The sequence below is a fragment of the Zalophus californianus genome, chromosome 7, assembly GCF_009762305.2.
Source record: "Zalophus californianus isolate mZalCal1 chromosome 7, mZalCal1.pri.v2, whole genome shotgun sequence".
Classification (NCBI taxonomy): Eukaryota; Metazoa; Chordata; class Mammalia; order Carnivora; family Otariidae; genus Zalophus; species Zalophus californianus.
In genome coordinates this window covers 79863866-79889510 of record NC_045601.1, presented here as the reverse complement: position 1 = coordinate 79889510, position 25645 = coordinate 79863866, and the positions used below count along the sequence as shown (strand labels likewise).

Below are 25645 nucleotides of genomic sequence, written 5' to 3'. Positions count from 1 at the left end.
GGATTTTACATTTCTCAAATAAGAACTACAAATACATTAAACCATTAATCTAGTGTTCATTAATTTGGAGTTCAAGATAATTCAGTCTGGGCTTACCTGAAATTTACCTCTGCAGGATTAATGAAGACTGATATATTAAAAGAATTACAATAGACTTAAAATCATTGACTCTTTCTAACGGGCAGACGGTTAAAGCAGTGATGCTCTAGAGAAATGTACAATAACTGATTGCATGCAAATGGATGTTTTAATAAAGAAGGTTCATACATTTAGTAAAATAAACTGAACAGACCTCCACGTAGAAATGATCGATAATTGATTCTATAAATGTCTGTTGAAACTTCTACCCGATAGCTACCACACACTGTGTGTAATACTAAAGAGGACTACAAAGAATGTGTCCTCAGGATGCTTAGAATCCAGTTGGGATTCTAAAATATGACAGAATTTTAGAATGAGGCAAGGCATAAATGACTTAAGAATACAGATTAAAAACACAACGTGAAAGGTAAAAAGTGAGCAAATCCACTCTATAATAATCATAATTTCTTGTAAGACATGGAAATTTAATTTCACCTTTGGAAAAAGAACAATTGTTTTAGAACTCATCTTTTCTCAGTTCTCCCCTCCCCCAATGGAATCAATGCATCTCTTTCCACAACGAGTCACTTCGAGGATTTCTTCTTCATAAGGCCTCGATTTCACTTTCCCGCTGGCAAACCCGAGGGGGCGCACTCCTGCGGAAAGCGACGGGGCGTTTCCTTTTCCTTCGCGGAGTCCTCCTAGAAGAACTGGGCGACGCCGGGCCGACCCAGCTCGGGGTGAGTGCACACCCATTCGCTCCCCGGGGTCCCGAGCCCGCTCTGCGGATCCGGCGGCCAACAGGGCGACCGGCCGAGCGGGCCGCGGGGCCTTCTGGGGCTTGTGGTCTCTGGCCCCGCCCCCGCCCACTTCCCCGAGGGTAGAACGCAGGGCGAGCGGGGCAGCTTTCCAGGCTTGCGGTCGGGCGCCTGGCCGCCTGGGCAGGCGCTCTGGCTTCCCCGGCCTCAGCCCCAGCGCTTCCCTCCCCGCCTGCACTGGCTCCCCGCGGAGGGCGCCCTCCCTCCTCTGCAGGAGCCCCGAAGGTAGGTGGGGAAGCGCCCCGCACGCCTCCCTTGTCCAGCCTCGCGGGCCGCGCCCTCTGCCCAGGTCGCCTGGCCGTTTTCCTTTCCGGTAGCCCGGGGGTTGGATCTACGTTCATGCCACTCGCACCTCCGTGTCTGGGTCCGCACACTGTTGGGGTTTCCCTTCACCTAATTACGCGGATCTCACCTGCACTGGAGCTTTTGGGGTCACCCGAGCACTGGCGCAGAAATCTGTGGGTGTCTGTGGTGTGTTCCACGCCTGTGAGCATGTTTAATCCTAGCTTGACTACCAAAATGGTGCCTGAGGCTTCAAGGAGAAGGCGGGACCTGCGTTTTTGAAACCATTGGTGGGGTTGGCAAATCCATTCATTGAGTAGATCTTTAAATGATCACCTGCTGTATTGGAGGGACTGTATAAAGTGCTGTAGGTGTCGAAGATGGGACACACATGACTTCCTCACTCAAGGAGCTCACAGGCTTGTGCTAGGGATGGATATATAAGTGCCCAAGAAACATTCAGAGGGAAGGGTAAAATTGCGTTAGTAAGGATCAGACAAAATGCTGTGGGACAGAGAAGCTTCGTGGAGGTGGGCTAAGTACCAGATATTTGGAAAATAGGGGAAGAAGTTGGGAATTCATTACAGATGAAGGGGTAGTAAGAATAAAGGCAAGAAGCCAGGCATGCATGGAGAAAACAGAGTGTTTCAGTGTGTCTAGAGTGTTTGAAGTGGCAGGAAATAAGACGGGAGAAGTAGCTTGGACTGAATTATGAAAGGCTTCAAGTAGCTTCATAGTCTGGAATTGTGGAAACGTTTTTGCACTTGAATTCCATCAGGATCCATAGATTATAAAGAAATGTACTGTTGTTTAATATTCATAAAATGTTTATAATGTCGAAAAAACGTAATAACATGGACTCTTCATGATCTGTTTTTCAATAGCAATGTGTTTGTCAAATTAATTACACACACACTGATCACTTTCTTAGGCTTGTTTGTATTGCCTTTTTCCTATTTAAAATCCAGAGAATTTACAGTGTATCATGTGGCTGCAATGAGATTCAGTTGCTTGGCGAAGATTTGTGATTTGCTATCCACTATTCTACTTGTTTTTATTTTGGAAGATTTACTGCTTTAGAAGGGTTTTGGATCAAGTGCGATAAAGAGCATGTGTAATTTGGAACATGTATAATCTGGTTGACGTTTTTTTCATGAATGATGGAGGGAATACCAGTATTTGGAACCAGCTTTCCCAAACCAGTATTTTGGAGGCTTTGTTAAAGCTTAGAGAATGCTATCTTAAATATGTTTTAGCATATATAAAGATGTTAGGAGTCCAGTGGATATGGTGGTGAAGATCAAAGAGAATATTTTAGTTCTTTCACAGGACATGTGTATGTCACATATACATTAAACTACTTGAAAAAATACTTGAAGTTGAAGGTCAAGAGTCACACTTTAATAGAGCCAGTTAAATTAGGCCTGGTCATTTTGGAGCTTTATTGAGGGAAGTGTATGACTGCACTGTGAAGAATGGATTGGAAGGAGTGAAAAGATCAGTCAGAAGGTTGATGCGGTAATAAAGACAAGAGGTATTAATGGTTTGAGGAAAAATTAGACACATCTTTAGATTCAGTTATAGAATTGACAGGGAATTGTATAGAAGGATAATTGGGGAGTAGTGCCCTGAAGTCAGAGAGCAAAGTGTTTTAAGAATAGAGGAGTGGCCATGAGGGTCATATTAGTGGTCTGATGCTTCAGAGAAATAGAATGAGGATTTGCAAATAGACATAAGGTTTGGCAATTATGATGTCATTTGTGACCTTGGTAAGAACAGCTAGGTTGAGTGGGGGATTAGAGAGGTTTTTTTTTTTTTTTCTTTTCTTTTTTAAAGCTGCGAGCAACCTGAGCATGGTTGTATGTTGAGAGATAAAAGTACAGAAGAAGAGATTGTTAAGAGCAGAGAGATGGTTGGTAGAGAAGATAAGTGTTGGTATGCAATTAGTGCGTATTCTTAGAATATTGTGTATGCTATATAAGTACAGGAAAATGTTGGCTAGAACTTTCTTGTATGCTTGCAGAGTAGGTAGGATCCAGCTTGCTTACCTATCCATTCATTCATTAGGTCGGTCACCTGATATTTTTTCAGTACTCTTCATGTGTTAGCTGTAGGGATTCCTGCTCTGAGCAGACAGATAATGAGCTCAGTGGAGCTTGTTTGTCACTGAGGGACACAGACATCAAACAACTAATTAAAGAAGGAATCATCCAGTTGCAGTTGTGGTAACTGATGTGAAACAAGAATATGGGATGTTAAAAGCATATGTATTAGAGGGAGTTGACAATGGTCTAAGGAAGGCATTTTCAAGGATAGAATGGCTAAGCTGGTATTAAGAGATCTCTCTTGTTGCCTTCCCCCATGCTGCCTCTCTGTTACCATCTCATTCTTGGTTCTCTGTTCACTGTTGGACTCAGTCTCCCCTCTCTCAAGCACTAGATGTGTATTTTATCAGTGGATTGGTTGGGTGGCAGAACTTTTGGGAACCAAGACTTTGCAAGGATCTTTCTCAATCCGGTTTTTGCCGCATCGTAGTGACTAAATATGAGCTAAGGGTCCCTTTAATTTTATTTCTGCTACATTGATTACCGTTAGGGAAAGAAAAGGGTTTTGGGAATGGCAAAGCGATGGTCAGCCACAGCCACCCCTGACTTAACCTCTTAACATCCTTTGGAGGAACCACAACCAGCACAGATCCTGTCACTTCTTATTAGGAATTTTTGGTAACAGCCAGTGAAAGCTAGATTTTGTTTTCTTTCATTTAAAATTGTAATGTTCTCTGGGACAAGTGATTGGGGAAAAAGTACCCACTCATGTTTCTGTCTGTAGGGAAGTGAAGGTACTGTTGCTGCTATGATATTGCATTTATACAGCATTTGAATGTTAGCTAAGTGCTTTTACAGTCAATTTTATTGTTCAGTTTAAAAGAGAGCCTCAAGTCACCCCTGTCAAAATTTGTTCAGTGTTATTCAGAGAAAAGGATCTTTTGTAAAAATGGTCCTCCTATGATGTGGAAAAACTCTGATCAATCAAAAGCCTAGATATAATGTAAGGCAATGTGTCGATAGAAGACATGAGCCACGTGATACCTTTCTTCACAATGAAAGAAGAAAAATAAACAACAAAAACAAAACTTAGCAGAAATATAGCCCTGCAGGAAGCCAACCCCCTCATGATTTGGTTTGTACGGTATTCAGAGATGTTTTATGAGCTACAATATGTGTGCTTACATCTGCGTCCTTAAAGCATTAGGTTTTATTTAGAGCAACTGTTGGCAAACTTTTTCTGTACCGGGCCAGATAGTAAATGTTTCAGACTTTTCAAGGCCGTGCTGTTTCTGTGGCAACGACACAGCTCTGAAGCTGTAGCACTCGAGCAGCAGTAGACGATACATAAGAGAATGGCCGTAGCTGTTTTAATAAAATGTGGTTTATACAAGCGAGCCTCCCCCCCCCCCCAGATTTGGCCCGTGGGCCATCGTTTGTCAACCTCTGATCTATAGCACTTGTGAGATTCTTTTACTGGCGAGGGGTGTTAGAGATTAGAGTGATTGATAGCTCAGCGCTCAGCTCAGCGCTCCGTGAAGGCAGCGATGGACTTGTCTTGTTGACTGTTGTGTCCCTGTGTCTAGCACAGTGCCTGACAGGTAGGAGATAATTGAACTTAGCTGTTGAATAAAAGAATGAGTAGCAAGGCTATCTGAAGTAAAATTGCCTACGTCTGGGTAGATGGTTCCGTATTAAGATTTTCAGGCTCTATAACATGTATTCTGTGGTACTACAATTTTGGGTACAGCATATATGTTGCAGTTGAGTGCTTAGTTCAGAGAACAAATCCAAGGGGATGCTTGAAGAATGAAAAAGAGCCAGTGATACACAATGATAGTAAAGAACAGATCTATGAGTCTCTGCCAATAAAAATGCATACTACACCCTTTGGAAGGGACCTGAGAAAGAATATATTCCAACCTCTTACCCAGGCTAGGGCTTTCCTTGTTTGCCCTGTTTTGTGTGCCTTGCTAGTATTTATGCTAGAGATTCTCCTTTGGTCTTTCAGATTTCTCCACTCCTCCGTCCTGCAGGCTCATACCAGCCCCTGCTCCCTCCCTCCCAGTCCTAACAGTGATCCTGTAGGATGAAAAGTCACAGCTCCTGTCAGGTGGCCCTCTCCCTGCTGTGCTCTCTCTCTCTCAGGTCTGGTAACTGCTTCCTCCTCTCATCCTTTTAAGGTCTAGGGAAATTGAAGGATGGCCTTGCCTCTTTCTGTTATTGCTGGCCCCAGGACATTGTGTTATCCCCTTAAATTGCCCACACTTTTAGAAACAGTCTCTTTATTAAACTCTCCTCATATTACCTAAATTGTAGTGCCCTTAGCTTTCTGCCTGGACCCTGGTGGATGTGGTATTCCCACCACTTTTTCAAAGGCACCTATTGTATGTCACTGAATGACTTTTAAGTCCCCCAAGTCAGTGACTGTGGCTTCTATTTCTTATAGTCAGAGGATCTCAGGGTAAAAGTGGTCCTGGAAGGTGATCCATTTAACTTTTCTCTTCCGAGTTTGGGTACATTCTGTCCCAACCTTATCAGAGCTCATTGTACCTGAACACCTTCCACAACAGGGAATTCATTACTCCTAATGTTCTCTCACACATCTTAAGACACATCGGACTGATAGAATATGTTTACATAACTTCTATCCACTGCCCTTGTCTTGTTCCGTGGGATTTCATGGAATACGTACAATTTACGTTTCATTCCTCTCTTCTTCAGACAGCAGGTTTTTGAGTTCCTTTACCATCTCTGTTTACAAGCAGGGTGCCTAGAACAGAATCTCTTTTTCCATGTGTTGTCTGATCATGCTCAGTTAAGCATGAGCATGATAACTTTCCCTGGAAGGCTTGCTACTTCCAATGAATAGAAGAAGGATCAGTAGGTCCTCTTTCCTTGCTTTGCAGCTATAAGAGGGAACGTGATCTGACTCCACTCTGTACTTCCCACCCCTGCTGATTTCAGTGTTAACATGTCGTACGCACAGCTGTCTTTGACAGCAACTTAGTTTTTTCCCGTTACTGAGTTTATCTATATTTAAAGGCTGTCTATCAAGGGAGTAAAGTAATTTACAAATTGTAGATCTTTAGAGGGCTATGTGTACTATCCAATTTTCTTTTGCTTTTCTTCAAATGTCAAAAGTACACTGATCATCCTTTAATTACTTCAGGGGGCACGATTTAAAGTATTTCGCTGAACTTTTTATTTAGGTTTCAAATCTGAAAAGCATATATCAGCAGACTCACAGATTCTTTAGCATTTTGTTCCTTTTTTTTTTCTGGACATTCACTCTCACTTATGCCCATTACTATATCTTGCATTTGGGAAATGTCAGAAAATATATTGAAATGCAATATTTTTTGGTTAATAATCTAACTTTAAGGAAATGTTATGAAGTAGGTTCTTAAGTATATCCGACATGTAAGTCAATTTTTATAATGATAAGTCCAATTTATTTTTTTAACAAGCCTCTAAAATATTGGTCAGCTTCTTTAATTCTTCCTTCTGATTTATTCAGTGAGCTCATTCCTCATTTCATTTTTGATTAGATTGTTTTCACCATTGGCAGAACTCAGGAAAATAAATCCTCTTGTATTTAATGTGTGCTTTGGTTTAATCTGGATGAATAGAAAAATGAAAACAATCCATTAAAAAGTAATGTTGATTGTTAGAGAGATGTGGCTTTCTTAATCTTTAATATAATTGTTGGGAAATATATTTCAGAGGCTGCTTACTGATTGCTCCTTTTCCCATGCCTTCCTTCTGTTTTCATGACTGTTTCTTACAGGATTAAAAAACAGAACATACTTGTGATTCTTTTCAAATTCTTCAAATGGGTTTTACAATAGCTGATTGTTTATGATCCACTTCTTTTTATCTTTTGGAACAATGGTAGGAGAAAGCTACTTTCTCTTCTGATCTGCTTGTGTACTTTGTCTAAAGTTCTATTATTCATGTATTAGCTTGTATTTTATTTATTTTCTTATTTTTCTGCCTCCAATAGAAGAGAAGCTCCTGAGGAAAGGGGCATACTTATCTCGAATGCCTGGCACAACCAGTAAGTGGTGGCGAATGTTTGTTGGCAGAATATAAATTGATCATGACCAGTCTGCCATTTTATAACAGGGAACAAAACACTTACGTAGTTCTCAAGAAGTTGCTGCTTCCTAAAAAAATTATTTCTCTTATAAATCTGACTCCTAAATAATCCATTTTTATAAAGACTGTTTTGTCTTTTAATTAAAAAAATCATCCACTGTCCATCATCCATTTATTTGATAATTATTAAGCATTATTTTGGATATATAATGAGTAGATTTTAAAAATTACATATATTTCCCATAAGCTCTCTTCATCAAAATCAATTTCCTAGAACCAAAATTGTATATTCTAAATCCTTCATGCATGCAGGTAACTATAGCCTAACTGTGGATTGGAAGTGAAGGAACCATTTCAGCTCAGAGACCCTGCAGTACATTTCATACTAGATTGCTGATGGTAAATAATAGACTAATGACCAGTTTCCCAGTATATTCCAAAAATATGACTCCTGTGTAAAATCACTGACAAAGGCACTGTGATTCAAAGTACATAGCCGGAAGCTGGCTTCTTTAATTATTAATGTGCTTACCTCATCTCCATCACTCATTAATAAAAAGCTGAGATTCAGTCTAGAATTAAAGAAACACCTTCAGAAGAAGAGGTCATGTGGTCTGAGTAAATGTGTCATCAGCATTATTTTGTGCATTTGTACTTTCCAAGCCAGTTTGGTACGTATTTCTGACTAGGCCCCATTCTTCACCAGCCTAATATTGGAATCGTATTGGAGTCTTCCCTCACTGTCTCTCCCTCTCCAGTCCGGCAGCAAGCTGTGCCGTTCCACAGATACCTTTCAGAGCCCCTCGTCCTCCGTGTGCTCACTTGCAGCGTTCCTGGCCTTGTTCTCCTCCCGGCCCCTCTTCAGTGTGTGGTGCAGGTAGTCCTGAGCCCCGTCCTACCCAGGACGGTCTTCTTCCTAAGACCCCACTGGGATCATTTCACCTATCCACTCAGAAGACCACAGCTATTTCCATCTGTGCAGTCGGCACTTCTGACTGACTCTCAAGATCTCAGCTTCCCTATCTTATATTATTTCCCTTTATTCCCTAAAATACCTTCTTCTTTTTTTTTTTAAGATTGTATTTATCTATTTGACAGAGAGAGCGCATGAGCAAGGGAGAGGCAGAGGGAGAGGGAGAGGCAGGCTCCCCACTGAGCAGGGAGCCTGATGCGGGGCTCGATCCCAGGACCCTGAGATCATGACCTGAGCCGAAGACAGACGCTTAGCCATCTGAGCCACCCAGGCGCCCCTAAAATACCTTATTTTTTTTAGTCGAGGAGTTCTATGTCTTCTCCCACAAATTTGCTTGTCATTATCTGCTGTCTGCTCGTACTGTTCACTCCATCTGAAGTGCTTTGCTCCCTTTGCTTCTCTGAATTCTGTGCATCCTTCAGATCTCCCAGGCTTGCTCCAGAGGTCCTTCCTCCCCCGGTCACGTTAGCCCACATGTGTCTCTTCTCTGAGCTTTTATAGATTGATAGTCAGACCCGTGAAATTACAGGCTTGGCAAACAGTGGGTCTGGGATTGAATCATGGCCACATACTAGTCTCAAGTAGACCAAGCATTGCATTGAGTATTTACGGTGTACCTGGTAGAGTTCATAGGGGTCATGTGCCTTAGCTAATCTCTCCTCCTCAGTAACTTTATACATTAAGTACTATCTTTTTTTTTTTTTAAAGATTTTATTTATTTATTTGACAGAGAGAGACACAGTGAGAGAGGGAACACAAGCAGGGTGAGTGGGAGAGGGAGAAGCAGGCTTCCCGCCAACCAGGGAGCCCGATGCGGGGCTCGATCCCAGGACCCTGGGATCATGACCTGAGCCGAAGGCAAATGCTTAACGACTGAGCCACCCAGGCGCCCCTACATTAAGTACTATCTTGATTCCCTTTTTACAGATGAGCAAACTGAGGCACAGAGAGGTCGAGCAACCTGTCCTAAAGTCACTCAGCTAGTAAGGCGCAGAGCTAGGAAGCTTGGCTCCTGAACCTGCTCTCCTAGCCTCTGTGCTATTCTTGCCTGGTCAAGATATATTTGAAATGAGGTTTGATGGGGATTTTTAGGGTTGACTGATAGGCCTATTACTCTTTCCTGTCTCCCTGGGCGGTCTTTGGAGGAAAAAAATCCCTTATCTAACAGTGCTTTTGGAGTTGTTACGCCTGCATGTATGTTGTGCGCGTGCGAGTGTTGCTGTGGTGACAAGCTGGGATGGGCATTGAGGGAGGCACAAAGTGACCACAGGGAAGTTCAAGAGGCCTCCTCCTGTCCTGGTTACACTTAATTCCTACTCCCAAGCCCAGAAACCATACTGTAGAAAGAATGCGTGCAGAAAGACGAATATTAAAAAAATACAGTTTTACCACTTGTGAACTGGATATCCTTGAGAAAGCTGCCCTCTCTGAACATTAATGTCCCTAGCTCTGAACAGTGATACTAAATTGTACATCGCAGAATTATTAAATGAAATAATAAAATGGGGTATTTAATGAGGTACTGGATGTAAAGTGAATGCATGGTGTCCAGTATGCAGAGGTGTCCAAGAGATATTTATGTTTTCCTTTGAGGCTCTGTACTCTAGCCAGGTGCATGACTTTCCTCATCCCTGCTGATGCTCTTCCCTTTGCCTGTATAACCAAGCAGGCCCTCGTTTCCACCTTGCTAAATCTCCTTAACTTCTCCTATCTTCCCTTAGGTACTAACTTCTTCATGCAGCTTCCTGCGACCCCTTAGCTGGCATTCATTTCCCCTTTCTGTGAAGTCTTTCACTTCCAATTCTTTATTGTAGTCGTTTGTGTACAGTGTGGCTTAATCGTTCCCACTGAGCCCAAAGCTAGCAATAATAAGAGATGAAGGCACAGTCCATGCCGCCGATGAGCTCACTTGCTGTCAGGTAGGGGAGAGAGGCCCCCACATGACTGTTGATACAACCTTGTGGTGAGAACATTTCCAGAATGCTGTGGAAATGTAGATGAGAGTGCCGTTAACAGAGCCAGGGTGGGGAAGGAAGGAGCAGGAAGCCTAGAGGATTTTGGACAGGGGCAGTTGGACTGGGCCTTGAAGGGTGAGTGGAGAGTCTGCAGGCAGGGATGGGGGAAGGGTGTTTCTCTAAGAGAGTGAAGGTCATAGACAAAGGCCCACCATCATGGCAGCATGTGCTTTGGAAAGCCACAAGAGTCCTCTGTGGCTAGATTGCCCACTGGCAGTGGAGAAAAGTAAAGCTAGAGGGTAACAGTGTTTCTGGTTCTCAACAAATCAGTTGTATGACTAGAGATCTAGCTTAAAAGCAGTTTTGAAAAAGAATAGATTTTTAATTGTGTATTCATTATGTCCATTTGAACCGTCCTGGAGACTGACCGTTCAACAACTTAATACTATTTTGGGTGCGTTAAGAAAAAAGTTCAAATGTTGTGACTGATTATGTTCATCACCAAATTGGAGGTTAAGTGCTGGGTCTCACTGAAAAGGGACTTTAACCAGACAGAGAATAATCAAAGGAAGCTGTCAGACTAAAAAGAGGCTCAATATTATGATGTTAGGATGGGTATAGGGGACTTTATAGCCTTTTGCTTGCTTCAGATCCTTGGAGGGTGATTCAGGAAAGTGGGCTTTATACTGTTTTGCTTTCAAAGGTGGACTGGGATTCATAAGCAGAAGTTATAGAGTATCTGGAAGGAATTTCTAAGAACTGAGGATTAGGTATTCCAGGTTTTAATACTGTAATGTCCATGGAGACTGGGTTGAACTCCTGATTCTCTTATTGGATGACAGACTGGATCATTTCTTCTGATACCAAGCTCTTGGGAGTCTGTGACACATGTTCAACACAGTTTTGGTATGAAATAAATTTTGTTATACTTGAAATCTATTAAAATAGATTATCTGTGTCAAAATATGCTAATTTAATGTGTCTGCAGACAGTATAGAAAGATGATAAGTTTTAGAGTCAAATTTTATCTTCATTTCTTACCATGTAATTTTGAGCAAGTTACTCCCTGAGCCTGTTTGCATGTTGATAAAGCAGGAATAATAGCGGTTATGTCACAGGCTTATTGGGAGGATCAAATATGACAATGGATATGAATCTATATCTATCTCTGTATAGATATATGTACTGTTGCATCGTGCAAATACTGTTATTGAAAGTACTTTTTCCTTTTTTGTATATGTCTTACTATGACGTTCTAACAGCGTGAGTACCCAGAAATAAAATATAGTGACATCACCCAAGTTTTTTCTAAAGTGGAGGCTTCCTTTTATCATTGAGGTCCATTCTTGAATATTTTCTCAATGATAAATGTCAGTTTATCCAGAAGGACAGAAGAGTGATGGCAAATTAATCTAAAATCATAACTCACTCTCTACCATCTAGAAGCATCTCCAGATTCTATGGTTATTTTTCCTTCATTTTCTATTAATACAGACATATGTGCATAAAACACTTGGCCCAGATAAGAAATATCTGGAATACTTTTGCTCATTAAGAAGTAATTTAAAAGTAACCATGAGCTTCCTAGTTTAACTCCTTAATTTTCACATAGAAAGCCTATGTAAATGTGTGTGTGGTGTACACTTGAATACTTGCATATACACACACATTGAATACAGGTGCAGATTGTTAGGTATTCTTTCTCATGCTGAAAGATTCTAAATTTTTAATAGTTGTTTCAATTAAGAAAATGTTGATTTTTCTTTCATTAGTTTTAAATTGGTGTATCAAATGTTTAAAAGATGAACTTTTCTGTATATCTCCTATTAATAGAGACATAATATGAAATTATTAGTCTAAGAAGCTGACTGTTTAAGTGTTTATTATTACTATTATTGTTAGTATCATCATGTTGTAATTTACTATGCTGTTACAATTCAGCTTTGGCCATTGAACTCTTCTTGCCACTGAGTGAGTGAGAGTAAAGGTAGAGATGGAGAAATTTGTACACATCTTATATGTATACATTTTCTATGCAGGGTCTCCAGTACACATACCTGTATAAGCTAAATGTCATTGGGCTTTTACTCTGTGCCCGGCACGGTGTTCAGTACTTTACATGGATTATCTCATTGAATTCTCTCAATAACCCCTATGAAGCAGCTTCTATTATTTGCCTCCTTTTATTTTTTTAAAATTTTATTTATTTATTTGTCAGAGAGGGGGAGGGGCAGAGGGTGAGGGAGAAGCAGGCTCCCCGCTGAGCAAGGAGCCAGATGTGGGGCTCTATCCCAGGACCCTGGGATCATGACCTGAGCCGAAGGTGGACACTTAACTGACTGAGCCACCCAGGCATCCCTATTTGCTTCCTTTTATTTATTTATTTTTAAAGATTTTATTTATTTATTTATTTATTTGAAAGAGAGAGAAACAGCATGAGAGGGGGGAGGGTCAGAGGGAGAAGCAGGCTCCCCACTGAGCCGGGAGCCCGATGCGGGACTCAATCCCAGGACCCTGGGATCATGACCTGAGCTGAAGGCAGTCGCTTAACCGACTGAGCCACCTAGGCACCCCTTGCCTCCTTTTAGATAAGCAAATTGAGACTTGCCAGAGGTTAAGTGCACAGAGTTTCTAAGTGGTGGAGACTGGATTTTAGCGAAGCTGTCTGATTTCACAGCTGGAACTTTTCCCTGCACTGCCCACTGCTTGTGTACACGGACTCAGAATTAGGTAAGGCCAGTCAGTCCACGTAGCTTTCACATCAGTTTTGAAATCTGTCTTCATCTCAGAAAGATGGCCATTCAGCCTCTGCTTGAGTAACTCCAGTAATTGGAGTTTCATAACTTCACAGGACAGCGCATTCCTTTGTTGGACAGCTCCTGCACTGGAGATCTTTTTCATCTATTTATTGGAAACTTGTCTCCCTGTAATTTCCATGTATTAGTCCTAGTTCTGCCTTCTGGAGGATTATTGAACTCCTCCCTTCCCTCTTTGGTCTAGCAGTCTTTCAGATGCTATGTGCCTGGAGTCTGCTTCTTCAACAGTTCGGTGGGCAGTCTCCAGAGCCCTTGCCCTCACAATCACGCTTTCTGACAATCCTGTTTAATCGGTTGTTGCTGGCAAGTTGCAGTACACAGAATTGGACACAGCAATGTGGCAATCGGTGCACTGGAAAGACTTGTGGACTGAGATGTAACACCTAGGTTAAGGTATCAGCACTACTGCTAACTGGGTGACACGGGGCAAGTGGCAAGAGCTGAGCTGAGCTGTAGACCCTCATTTGTAACACAGGAATAATAATTACCCTACTGTACAGCATTAATATGGGGGTCAAGGAGGATGGTGCTGGCAAGGTGCTCTGTCCACAGCCCTTGCCTCACGCCTGTCAGCTGCCCTCTCTTTGGCCTGCTCTTCTGTGTTCTTCCATGTCAACATGACTTGCTCCCTCACCTCCCTTGGCAGCTTTGCTCAAAAGTCAGCTGCTGATTGAGGCCCTTCTTGACCGCTGTATTTACAGTTGCAGCCAACCATTTACCTTCTCTCTCCATCTTCCCTGCATTAGTTCTCTCAGCTGTGTTTATCACAGTTTGACATACATGTATTTTACTTAATTATGTTGTGGCTCTTCCCACCAGAATGTAAGCAATGTGAGCTCAAGAACTCATCTATTTCTGTCACTGCTATATTCTCTGGACATAGCAGGTCACCAAAAAATACTTACTGAATAAATGCATGAATTACGATCATGTTTATGTCTCTGATGTGGTCTGACCCTCAAAAAGCACAATGAGATGCTTCCCAGTTTTCCTCTTTAACAGAAGAAAAGTATAGCTGGTACATTTGTGAATTGTTCTTTTAGTGTTTCAATTTCATAAATTAATGTGTCAGTTAATTTCCATGTGCTACAAGGGTATTTTCTGACAGAACAATTATCTGACTGGATTCCTGGAGTGAAATATTAGAATTTTCAAATTGAGAAATGTTACTGAAAATGAAAAAAAAATGTAGTTTATCACTGTCTTCTATTTCTAATGACTCAGAGTCACAGTTTGGTGGGTAAATGCATATACATTTTCATTTTAAAGTAACAACAACTCACTGAATTTCCTGTTTCTTTGCTCACTAGCTATTCACCATCCTGATTTCTGATTGATAGTGTATCTTACAACCACAAGACCTTTGTCTCAAAGGCATCAGTCCTACCTAGATAGTTGGCTGTTTCTGTGTTAATATGGGTTTTTTGAGTTAGTGGATGAAGGGGAATTGACAGGACAAAGTAGGCAGAAATGCAGATGTGTTTAGGCCCTACAAATAGGAAAGTAAGTAGGGCCAGAGGGGTGCTGAGATCTCAGCTTGACTCCCAGCTTGAACAGAGTCTAGGAAACATGTTACCTGCCCAGACAGAGTTCTCAGGGTTGGGTTAGGAAAACCTCAGTCATCTATTTGAAGTAGGTTGTGGGATTAAGATTACTGGGGTTGCAAGGAGTGCCAAATTTCCAGACTGATTGCCATCTTCTGTGGTTTAGTGACTTGCGTGTGGAGCTCACTGGTTGCCTGGTCTTAATGGACTGAAACAACTGAAGTCAGCCAAACGTCTGATTGTAACAGGTGATGTGTCTACTGGCAGGCTGAAGAGGGAAGAATTTCCTCACAGAAGAATAGTGTCTTGGGATAGATGTAGGGAAAAAAAAAAGATACTCTTTCCTTACCCTGGAGAGTTGACTCTAGATCTGTGAATTATTGACATGCTTTCTTATTGTTGAACATTTGCATGTCTACTCAGATCAAATAATGCTGTCAGCAGTTAGTGCTTTGTCAAACTCTTCTGAATTTAAATCTGCAGAATCATGTTTGGTAAGAATGCCTGAAAAATCCCAGAGCTTCTTATTTAAACTTATTTTCAATTTGCTCTAAAGTGTATTTTAATCACAAAGGAGCTTTCACAGAATACTATAAATCTATCATTGCTAAATACCAAAACATTGCAAGTATACTTGGCATGGGAGAATAATGACCAAATGAATGAATTTTTTATTTATATCCCGTGTTTTAAATGGGAAGGGGGATATATTTTAGAAGAATCTGTATTTGTGGTAAATGTATGAAAATGTCTTTATGATTTTACAAAATATATGGAATTAAACAAAATAATTTCCCTAGAGGCATCACAGGTACAAGGCCAATGTGAACTTTTAATTAGTAACAGCAATCATGATAAAAGCTTTTGTTAAGTAAACAATTACCCTTGTCTAGGGAAATGAACATTTTGGGCACAGAATTGACTAATTGTTTTTCTAGTTATACCAGAACTGCATTTGGATTCAAGCTTACTAATTGGGTGTCAAGGAGGACATTGATCAATGGAATGGTTAAACTAATAAAATTGGGTAGGAAGGCACAAAATTAGGAATTATGTGGTTTCAAGACTCATTTCTTCCTTCCAAATAAATTGTAGTGGGATAGCATAGCTGTAATAGTAGTACTGGTACTAGTAGTGATAAAAATAACAATCCTTGAGTGCTTGTGCTTACCATATGCCAGGAACTATCTTATATGCTTTACAACCGTGTTTTACTTTAGTCTTTAAAACAGTCTTATGAAAATGTTACTAACATATTTTTCGTTTTATGGATAAAGTGAGATGCAGAAATTACTTTGTCATTCAGCTGGCAAAGGACAGAGCTGGATTCAGCTTGCAGTCCCTCCATTCTGAAGTCTTAGTTCTTCTGCTGCCCAATTCAACTGAGGATCTACCTACTTATTCAGACCCTCTTGGGTGGGGGAGGTTGTTGGAGAAGTAAAAAAAGGGAAGGTGACATAGCCCTTGAGCTCCAAGGAACCTAATCCTACTAGAAAGGAAAGACAAAAGCAGCCGGTAACTGATTAAGAACCAGCATCAGTGGTTCCGGTGACATGTACGCCAATTGTTGAGAAAAGGGAAAATCACTATGGGCTGAAATGGTTTTTAGGGAAGGCTCTCTGGAAGAAGTAGACTTCGACTTATGCCTTAAGTGAGATATAAGCTTTTTGCCACAATACGTTGTATCCTTTAGTGTTCAAGTTCTATCAGAATTTTATGAACGCACCCTCATAGATTTCTAGCCTTGTTTATCTTAAATAAAGGGCTTCTGGGACCCTTTAAACAAATAGTTCTAATATGTGTGTATGGTTGACCCTTGAACAACATGGAGCTGGGGGCACTGATCTTGCCACACAGTTGAAAGTTTGAGTATAACTTTTGACTCCCCCAAAACTTAACTAATGGCCTACTGTTGACTAGAAGCCTTACTGGTAACATAGTCAATTAACATGTATTTTGTATGTTATATATTACATGCTGTATTCTTAAAGTAAGCTAGAGAAAAGAAAATGTTATTAAGAAAATCAGAAGAAAGAGAAAATACACTTACAGTCCTGTGCTATAAAAAATCTGTGTCTGAGTGGACCCGTGCAGCTCAAACCCATGGTGTTCAGCGGTCAGCTGTACTTTTGATGTCGCAATTCACTTCCGAAAATGGGTATCATTTATTGCTTATCCCTCCTAAAATGTGCAAGGAGATAATAAGCTAATGTCATCTTAGTATTAGTGATGTCTTAATATCTGCTCATTCATGCTGTTTTCTGTAAAGACGTGGGAGAAATAGAGTTCAGAGAGGTGTTTAGGAAGAACTGGAAGTGTTCTGCAAGAGAGAGAACAAGGCTGTATGAAGACAGCTTTCCACATTTCGGGGTCACACCCACAGTAAATATTTCCTTTAGTAGTTGTGTTGGCCTGACTGTATTAACTACATGAATTCTTTATTCAAATCTCATCTTTTTTTTTTTAAAGATTTTATTTATTTATTTGACACAGAGAGAGAGCACAAGTAGGCAGTGTGGCAGGCAGAGAGAGAGGGAGAAGCAGGCTTCCCGCTGAGCAGGGAGCCCAAAGCAGGGCTTGATCCCAGGACCCTGAGATCATGACCTGAGCCGAAGGCAGATGCTTAACAACTGAGCCACCCAGGTGCCCGCAAATCTTATCTTTGGGCCCTTGTTTTAAAATCACTCCAAGATCATTCAGTCATCCCAACAGAAAATCAAGTCTAAAATACATATATGCTATAACATCTTAAGATACACAAAAAGGAATAAAGAATAATCCAGCAAATATCCATGTACTCAACTTCCAGCTTAAAAAACTAGATTTTTGCAAGACAGAAGAAACACTTCCTCTTTCTGATTTTACCTGCTCCTTCCTCTGCAGAAGTAATTATAATGCTAAATGTGAAATGTATCCCCCAATGCATTTCTTTGTACTTTTTCTACATAGTTATATTTCTTTTTTTTTTTTTTTATTTTTTTTTATTTTTTATTTTTTATTTTTTTAATTTTTTATTGTTATGTTAATCACCATATATTACATCATTAGTTTTTGGTGCAGTGTTCCATGATTCATTGTTTGTTCATAACACCCAGTGCTCCATGCAGAACGTGCCCTCCTCAATACCCATCACCAGGCTAACCCATCCCCCTACCCCCCTCCCCTCTAGAACCCTCAGTTTGTTTTTCAGAGTCCATCATCTCTCATGGTTAGGGTTAGATTTCTAAGCAATATATAGTATTGTTTATATTAATTATATCTAATTATATGCATTTTTAATGTTTGCTTTTTTCTTTTACTTATGAAATTCATCCATTTTGATGGTATATAGCTCTAGTTCATTCATTTTTTACTGCTCAGTAGTATTCAATAGCACAAATATACCATAACTTATTTAGCTATTCTTCTAGCAACAGATATTTAGGTTATTTGTAATTTTTAATCTAATAAAGTTGTGAAGAGTTTTGAACATGTCTCTTCTGAATATATGTGACAATCCTTCATATGTTTGCAGACCATTTCCTTAACTTTTCTGTGACTTGCTTATCTCTTTTGCTCATTTTTTCTTTACTGATTCATGGACAATTTTTAGATGTTATGATTATTCATCTTTATTGACTATATGTGTTGAAATTTCTTTTCCTAGGCTGTAGCTTATCTTTTTACATTTTTGCTATTCTGTTGATGAACAGACTTAATTTTTTTTTTTTTTACACGTAGAAAAGCAATTTATTCCATTATAAGCACTTACACAGTTAGTCATGGAGAGTAACAGGCCTGCTGGTGAAACAGGTCACCCAAAATAGAGATGGTACCAAACTAGTGGTCAAGGACTAACTCCTAAAAAAAAAAAGAAAGCAACTCTTATCCAGGATTAATTTAATTTTAAAAACAAATACAAGCTATCAATTTACTCTTCTCAACTCAACTGGACAGTCTACCTGTGGTATAACTGTCAGGTAAAAACATTCATCTTTACAACTTGGTGGTCCCAAGTTTTTTAAAAAAACCTTTCACAGAAAGGAAAGAAATATGAAAAAAGCTCAAGAAATACACTAACAAGCAAAAATATATGGGGAAAGAGGAACACATAGTTTTGACTTAACTGAAGAAACTGAGAGGAGATTGGTCTACATAGGAAAATGTGCATCCTGGAAAGTCAGGTGTGAAAATTTTAGAATAGGAATTTATATGACTTCAGTCTCCCCCATTTCCTGAATAAAAACGACATCTTGTGGTATTTATACTTCATGGCTCAGACACCTACCTCACTTGGCTCTACTCCTTCCTTACTTTAGCCTTCACTTAAAGGAGTCTGAAAAACTTGGGGATATAGCCTAAGAAGAAAAATAACCAAACATAATATTCCCCTTTCTGTGGCTAGTTTAGACCTTTGTTACTAGAAAATTCCTGAAGAAAATTATAAATATAAGTCTGTGGCTTTACTGAATCAAGTCCCCCAGTTAATATTTAGAAAACACCCTCTGTTTGGGCTAATAACATTGTTGATAGTACCTATCATAGAGGGATAGCCAAACAAAGTCTGTGTCTCAAAACCAGTGTTAAATAAATCTCAGGGTTGAGAAGAAAAAAAAAGGGAGTCTAAATTCACAAGAAGTGCAGACATATCTAGAACCCTTGTCCTGGGTGCACACTTCCTTCAGGATCTTCATTATTATAAATGTTCTCTGCCATTTGCCACACTTGCATGATATTGTCTTCTGATAAGAACAAATCACCCAAGGTTCATTGGGATTCCAGGAGAAATCAGATATCTTGGCAGTGTGACCACCATGAATAAACAACAATTCTGGTGGCCCATCTTCTGCATCTTCCAGGGATTGTTCTTCTCCAATTTTATTTAAATCCCAGACATTCAGTCTGTGATCAGTACCACTGGAAGCCAAAATAGTCTCATTGTGAGGCGACATCTGAACCTGGACTATTTCATTCTTATGTGATTCAAAGGAATGCAACTTAAGTTTTTGATTTCTCAGATCCCACACGGCAACAGTCTTGTTGGTTGATCCTGTGGTCAGAATGAACTCACTATAAGGACTGAAAGGCAGTTCACTTTAGCAGTGTGAGCATCAACTGAGTGGCTTTGTTTGGAAGTATAGTTTGAACGAGTATCCCAGATCATAAGTTTCTTATCATCAGCAACTGACCCAAAACAGAGACTCATGGAGCAGATGCCAGGAAACATCTTCTACTACTGCTGTATGTCCTGTAAAGATGGTCTTTGCATCCACCACTTTTCCTTCCTTTGGAGCAGCACTGATGTCCCAGAGGCAGATGGTATGGTCGTCTGAAGCACTAAGTAAGTGCCCACTGAGACTTGGGTTCCAAGAAAGTCCATAGCCTTCCTTCTGATGTCCACAGAGATGCAAGTCTGGGTTGTACTCTCCAGGAGGGTCTGGTTTGGAAGGATGTTTTGTATAGTCAAAAACAAGAACATCACTGGATAGAGTCTTTGTTGCAATGAATGATGCAAGGGTTCTGGGGCACATAATGTGCGCGGTTTACTTCTCCTTCATGGTTGAGCTTGATTTCGTGCGGTTTATTTCTCCTTCATGGTTGAGCTTGATTTCTTTTTCAATTTTTCCACTAACTGAGCCAAAACCTCCAAATTCTCCTTTCTCACTGTTGTAGTGTGAAGCCTCAAACTGAGCATCATTGTTAGGTAGCTGCACACTGGCTATCACAAGATGGTTTTGTTCATCTGACGTGTGTGTTCCCAGGACAAGTCGATGAATGCTGAAGTCTTTCCCTTCTGGTCTGGTTACATCATGTGCAGTTAGGCTAGGCCACTCCAGAGCATGGGTCATCACCAAATTGCAAAGAAAAGGGGTGTTCTTTTTCCATATTTTGTACTCTTCGTTGATCACACGTTCTTCTACCGCATCATCAAAGGCTTTTTCCTTGTCAGCCATGGCGGGCAGGCAAGCCGGGGGGATCCTGGGGTTGAGCGTTGCGGGAGGGGTAGGGGAGGCTATGGGCCCAGACTTTTTAAATTTTTTCCTCATTATCATTATCATTTATATTATATATATATAATATTATATGTCTCTAGTTTAAGAAATCTTCCATATTGAGGGAATAAAATTTAATTTAAAAGAGTTCCTTAAAGTTAAAGATGAAGATAATCAAGAATGACCTTTTTTTTAAAAAAAAATGAGAGTCAAAGTTGGGTCACCTGCAGTTAGCGTATCTTTTATCAATACCAGTTTACTCAAAACACAGCCCACTGTTTTACCATAACTACTATGTGTAAATTTCCTGCTCAAACTTAATACTTTGTTTTATAAAATGAGAGTTAACAGGGAGAAGAAGCCATGGATAAAATACCAGTATTCACAGAATTCTAATTACCAATGTATATATTAATAAAAACCTTTCACCTACAGTAAAGTGACCAGTCATACATGTGCACATTCCTTTCTGTACAGAAAGCTCATGGTAACCATGAGTAAGTCCGATGGACTTTTGCTAACTGTAATGGAGGAAGAAGCAGAGGCTTTGGATACAATTTCAGTAGAGTGATCCCGAGGTGTTCACCCTTACGGCTGTCTTTATGTCCTTTTCAGGCTTCTCTACTTATCATCATCTTTTTGATAAGTTTGATCTTAGTAGCATAGTGATTTAATGGCCTGAGTTACACAGTCATGGTCTAGCCCCGCCAAATAGAGCTTATCAACCATGCAACTTAGAAGCCAAACTGTCATGACAACTTGGGTTGTCAATATCCAGAATTCCAGAAATCTTGTTGTCTTTCCTGAAACCACTCACAAGTATAAGAACTTACAAGGAGAGATCCTCATAAAAACCATTGTTTTATCTCTTGGTGTCTCTTAATTTACCTGGATCTCAATGATTTATCTTCATTTTTATTGTCACCAGTCATAAATTGTAGCTCACTTCACTATGAAATGGTTGTAACTTTTGTAATGATTTACTATTAATAAAAATTACCACTGATTTCAGAAGAGGATAATAAAATCCCCAGTGAACCCCTCGATAAGATTCCCAACTGATACTTGCATGCTTTGTAGTAAAGCAGTGATGTAGTTGTTTGTGGAGCTGAATTGCTGTCACTGAGTTGCCATACACCAAACAGAATGGTTATTAAAAGTCTGACCACATGTTTAGTCTTTGTGGGTAAAAATATAAGGTTAGTGGTCTGTAGAATGACAGTTGTTTGGGCTTATGGTCAAGACCTTTGCATCCCTTCAATCTGCTGACCCAAGAAAATTCTATGAGAAATATTAGGTTTATCGTAAGTTAATTGATTCTCAGGATATAATGTACAGCATGGTGACTATAGTTAAAATTACTGTATTGTATATTTGAAGGTTACTAAGAGACACATAGGAAACAGTTATTAAATGTCGGATATTACCAGTTCTTGGGATGGGAGGACTGAAACTCTGGTTAAAATAGGTTTTTATGAAGTTGTGCTTCATGGGATATGACAGAATCTCTCCTTCTTTTGTCAGTAGTCTAGTCAAGTATGTATTGTTCAGATTCAAAGTGGAATTTAGACTTTTTCACTTAGCAGAATATAGGGTGCAGCCTCAGTGTGGGTAGGTATCAACAGCCGAGGCATGTGGGGATTTCGGAGGGTGGCTGCATGATACACGGGGAAGAGCATGTGCCCTGATATCAGACCTGGGCTATAGGATTAAGATGTGTGTATAAACATATCTTTGAATTTCAGTTTCCTAATATGTTAAAATAGAAAAATAATATGATATGGTATGGAGGGGTGGAAGGTATAAAGAAATACTTCACAAGATTATGGTGTGATGAACAATGAAACTGCCTAAAATATGAGTGATTTCCATTGTTTGTTTATTCTTGTTTTAGGGCTCAGTCTTGGCAGTTTGGGAATAGACCATTGCTTAGAGAAAGTAATTACAGTCTTTTGAAAGTGCTGTTATTTCTAGGAATAGGGTTTGGCAGTGGAATCTTCAAGTGCAGTGCTCAGACCGGCAGCATCAATATTACCTGGGAACGTGTAAGAAGTGCAAATTACGGGGCCAACTCCAGACCTGCTAATTCAGAAACTCTAGTGGTGGAGTCTGGGAATCTGTGTTTAATGAGCCCTCCAAGTGATTCCAAGGCAGGTTCAAGTGTGAGACCCACTGAAATAGGATGGAAGAGGAGGAAACACCAATTCTGGTTTTTTTTTTTTTTGGACTGCTTTCTGTTCTCTGCATTCGTGAAGAGCCACATTTCCGTGGATTGCCTTTCTACCTGTTGCTTTTTGTTAGCCTTCCATTCTTGGCAATGTAGCCACAGCTACATGTGGTCAAAGTGTAGTGCAAGTGGTTAGGTTTTTTTTTTTTTTTTTCTAACCTTTTGTCGTGTTCTTCCTTTCAAGGATTTGTTCCTGTCATTTACTGTCACGTGGTGGAAAACTTTGGAGCCGCAGGACTTCGGATAGTTTGCTTTCCTACCTGCACAAATCAGTAGCCGAGGTTTGGCTATATAGCTATCTAATACTGTGCCCCGACCAAATCTTGTATGTCTGACCTCTCTAAAGTCCCGCCTCAGTCTTCTCCGTTCACAGAGATATTCGGGCTCTGTCTGGGTTCCACCTCCTTGCATTTGTGGCCTGCACACAGCCTTCAGGCGATAAGCTGGTGCCGTGTGGGGCTCACCTCGTTTGTATGCCTTCTGTACAGAATTACTGCCCTGCACGGCTTTCTGTCCAATGTTTAAAAACTGTTGATGTATACTTTTTGTTTTGTTTTTTAATTGTTTTAAGGTGGAGTTTAAAATCTGGTCCTTTTAGGGATACCTGGGTGGCTCAGTTGGTGAAGCGTCTGCCTTCGGCTCAGGTCATGATCCCAGGGTCCTGGGATTGAGTCCCAACTCCGGCTCTCTCCTCTGGCGGGGAGCCTGCTTCTCCCTCTTCCTCTGCTGCTCCTACTGCTCTTGCGCCCTCTCTCTCTCTCTCTCTTTCCCTCTTAGACAAATAAATAAAATCTTTAAAAATAAAATAAAATAATAAAATAAGTCTGGTCCTTTTAAACTCCATCCCTGCTAGAAATCCCTTGTTTTATCAAGGTAAAATTTACATACAATGGAATGGGAAGTATTAACATGTGTCACTGAGGGCTCTGACAAGTTAACACACCTGTGTATCCCACCCAGCCTCATATCAAGAGCTAGAATTTATCAGAACCCTGGGAAATCCCTTCAGTCTTCTTTCCTGCTAATCCTTTTGCCCTTCCTCTTCTCCCCATAATGAAACATTATTCTTACTTGGTCTGCCCTTGATTAGTTTGTTATAGAACTTCACTTAAATGGAAACTTAGAGTATGTACACTGTTGCATAAGTCATTATTCACTCAGTATAATGAGATTTATCCACAGTGTTTAATGTATCGGTAGTTCATTCCTTTTTATTGTTGAATAGTATTTCATTGTATGGATATACCAGAATTTGTTTATTCATCCTGTTATTGATGAACAGATGGGCTATTTCCAGTTTTTAGCTATTATGAATAAAGCTGCTGTGAACATTCTTATAGAAGTCTTTGTGACATATATTTTTATATCTTGGGTAAGAGTGGATTTCCTGGGCTATAGGGAGATGTATGTTCAACTTTCTAAGAAACCTTGGAGTGAAAGGTGAAACATGGTTATGCCATTTTGCATTTCCGCCAGCTATATAGGAAAGTCCCGGTTGCTTCACACACTTCTTACTTTTTTTTAGCTCTTCTTGTGGATGTAAAGTGGTGTCTTGCTGTGATTTTGATTTCTGTTTTTCTTATTGGATAAGAATAGTAATAGTGTTGAATACCTTACCTTACGGTTATTGACTATTTTTATAGTTTCTTTTATAACATATTTATGTCTTTCTTTGACTTTTTTAGTTGGGTTGTTTGTCTTTTTTCTTAATGATCTGTGGAAGTTCTTCATATAGTCATATCCAAGTTCTTTTTAAGATATATATGTAATGAATATTTCTTCCCAGTTTGTGTTTTGCTTTTCGTTTTCTTAATGATGTGTTTTGATGACTAGCAGACTTAATTTTGATGAAGTCTGTCAGTGTTTCTATTACTGATTAGTGCTTTTTATGACTTGTGTAAATCATCTTTCCCATGCCCTAATTCACCCTGTTTTCTTTTTTAGTTTTAGTTTTAGTTTTTACATGTAAGGCTGTGATTCAACTAAATTTGTGTGTGTGTGTGTGTGTGTGTGTGTGTGTGTGTGTCTAAGATCTGAAGAGATGGCAATGTTCGTTTTTTCCATGTACTTAACTAATTGTTCTGGCATTATACATGAAAAGTACTTTACTTTCCTAATTGTCGAGGTGCCCTTATTGAAAATGAATTGACTGTATAAGTGTGGCTCTAGTGCTAAACGTATTTTATTCCATCGATCTATTTGTCTGTCTTTAATACCACCTGGTCCTGATTGCTTTGTATATTAAGTGTTGCAATTAAGCAGTTTCATTTTCTCAGCTTCGTTCTTTTTCAAGCTATTCTAGTATAAAATTTAGAAATAATTTGTCAAGTTCTACAAGAAAGTTGATTGGAATTTTGATTAGGATTGTGTATAGAGGTCAATTTGAGAATTAAGATCTTAGTAATATTATCTCTTCCAGTCCATGAACACAGTATATGTCTCAATTTATTTAGAACTTTAATTTTATTGGACAGCGTTTTATAGATTTCAAGGTAGAAGTCTTTCACATCTACTGTAAAATTTATTCCTAATTATTATTATTTTTAAAATTCTAACTTAAATTGATTTTGTGTAAACATGTAATGGATTTTTGCATATTGACCTTGTGTCCTGAGACCTAGCTAAAGTCACTCAATTCTAGTAGTTGTTTTAAGATTCTTTAGGGTTTTCTGTAGACATTCGTGCTGTATATTAGCAAGTAGAATTTTACTTCTTTCTTTCCAGTCTCTATATATTTTTATTTCTTTCTGTATTTCACTGTCTGTTGTCTCTAGTAAAGTATTTAATAGAAATATAGTGGATATCTTTGTTGTGTTTTCAGTCTTAGAGGT

The 25645-nt window shown here is 39.7% G+C and overlaps 1 protein-coding gene and 1 pseudogene across 4 annotated transcripts in view; one reads left to right on the top strand and one right to left on the bottom strand.

Annotated features, from left to right (window-relative positions):
- Positions 1–625: 625 nt before the first annotated feature.
- MEI4 (meiotic double-stranded break formation protein 4) overlaps positions 626–25645 on the top strand; it is a 235948-nt gene continuing 210928 nt past the window's right edge. For 3 of the 4 annotated variants that reach the window (XR_003521454.2, XM_027602393.2, XM_027602391.2), the window contains exon 1: positions 972–1124. The gene's annotated coding sequence lies outside the window, so the exon portion shown is untranslated. Of the gene's footprint in view, positions 822–971; positions 1125–25645 lie in introns of those variants that run through there. The other variant, XM_027602392.2, reaches the window with a different exon arrangement.
- Positions 19134–20548, bottom strand: LOC113927915 (annotated as a pseudogene).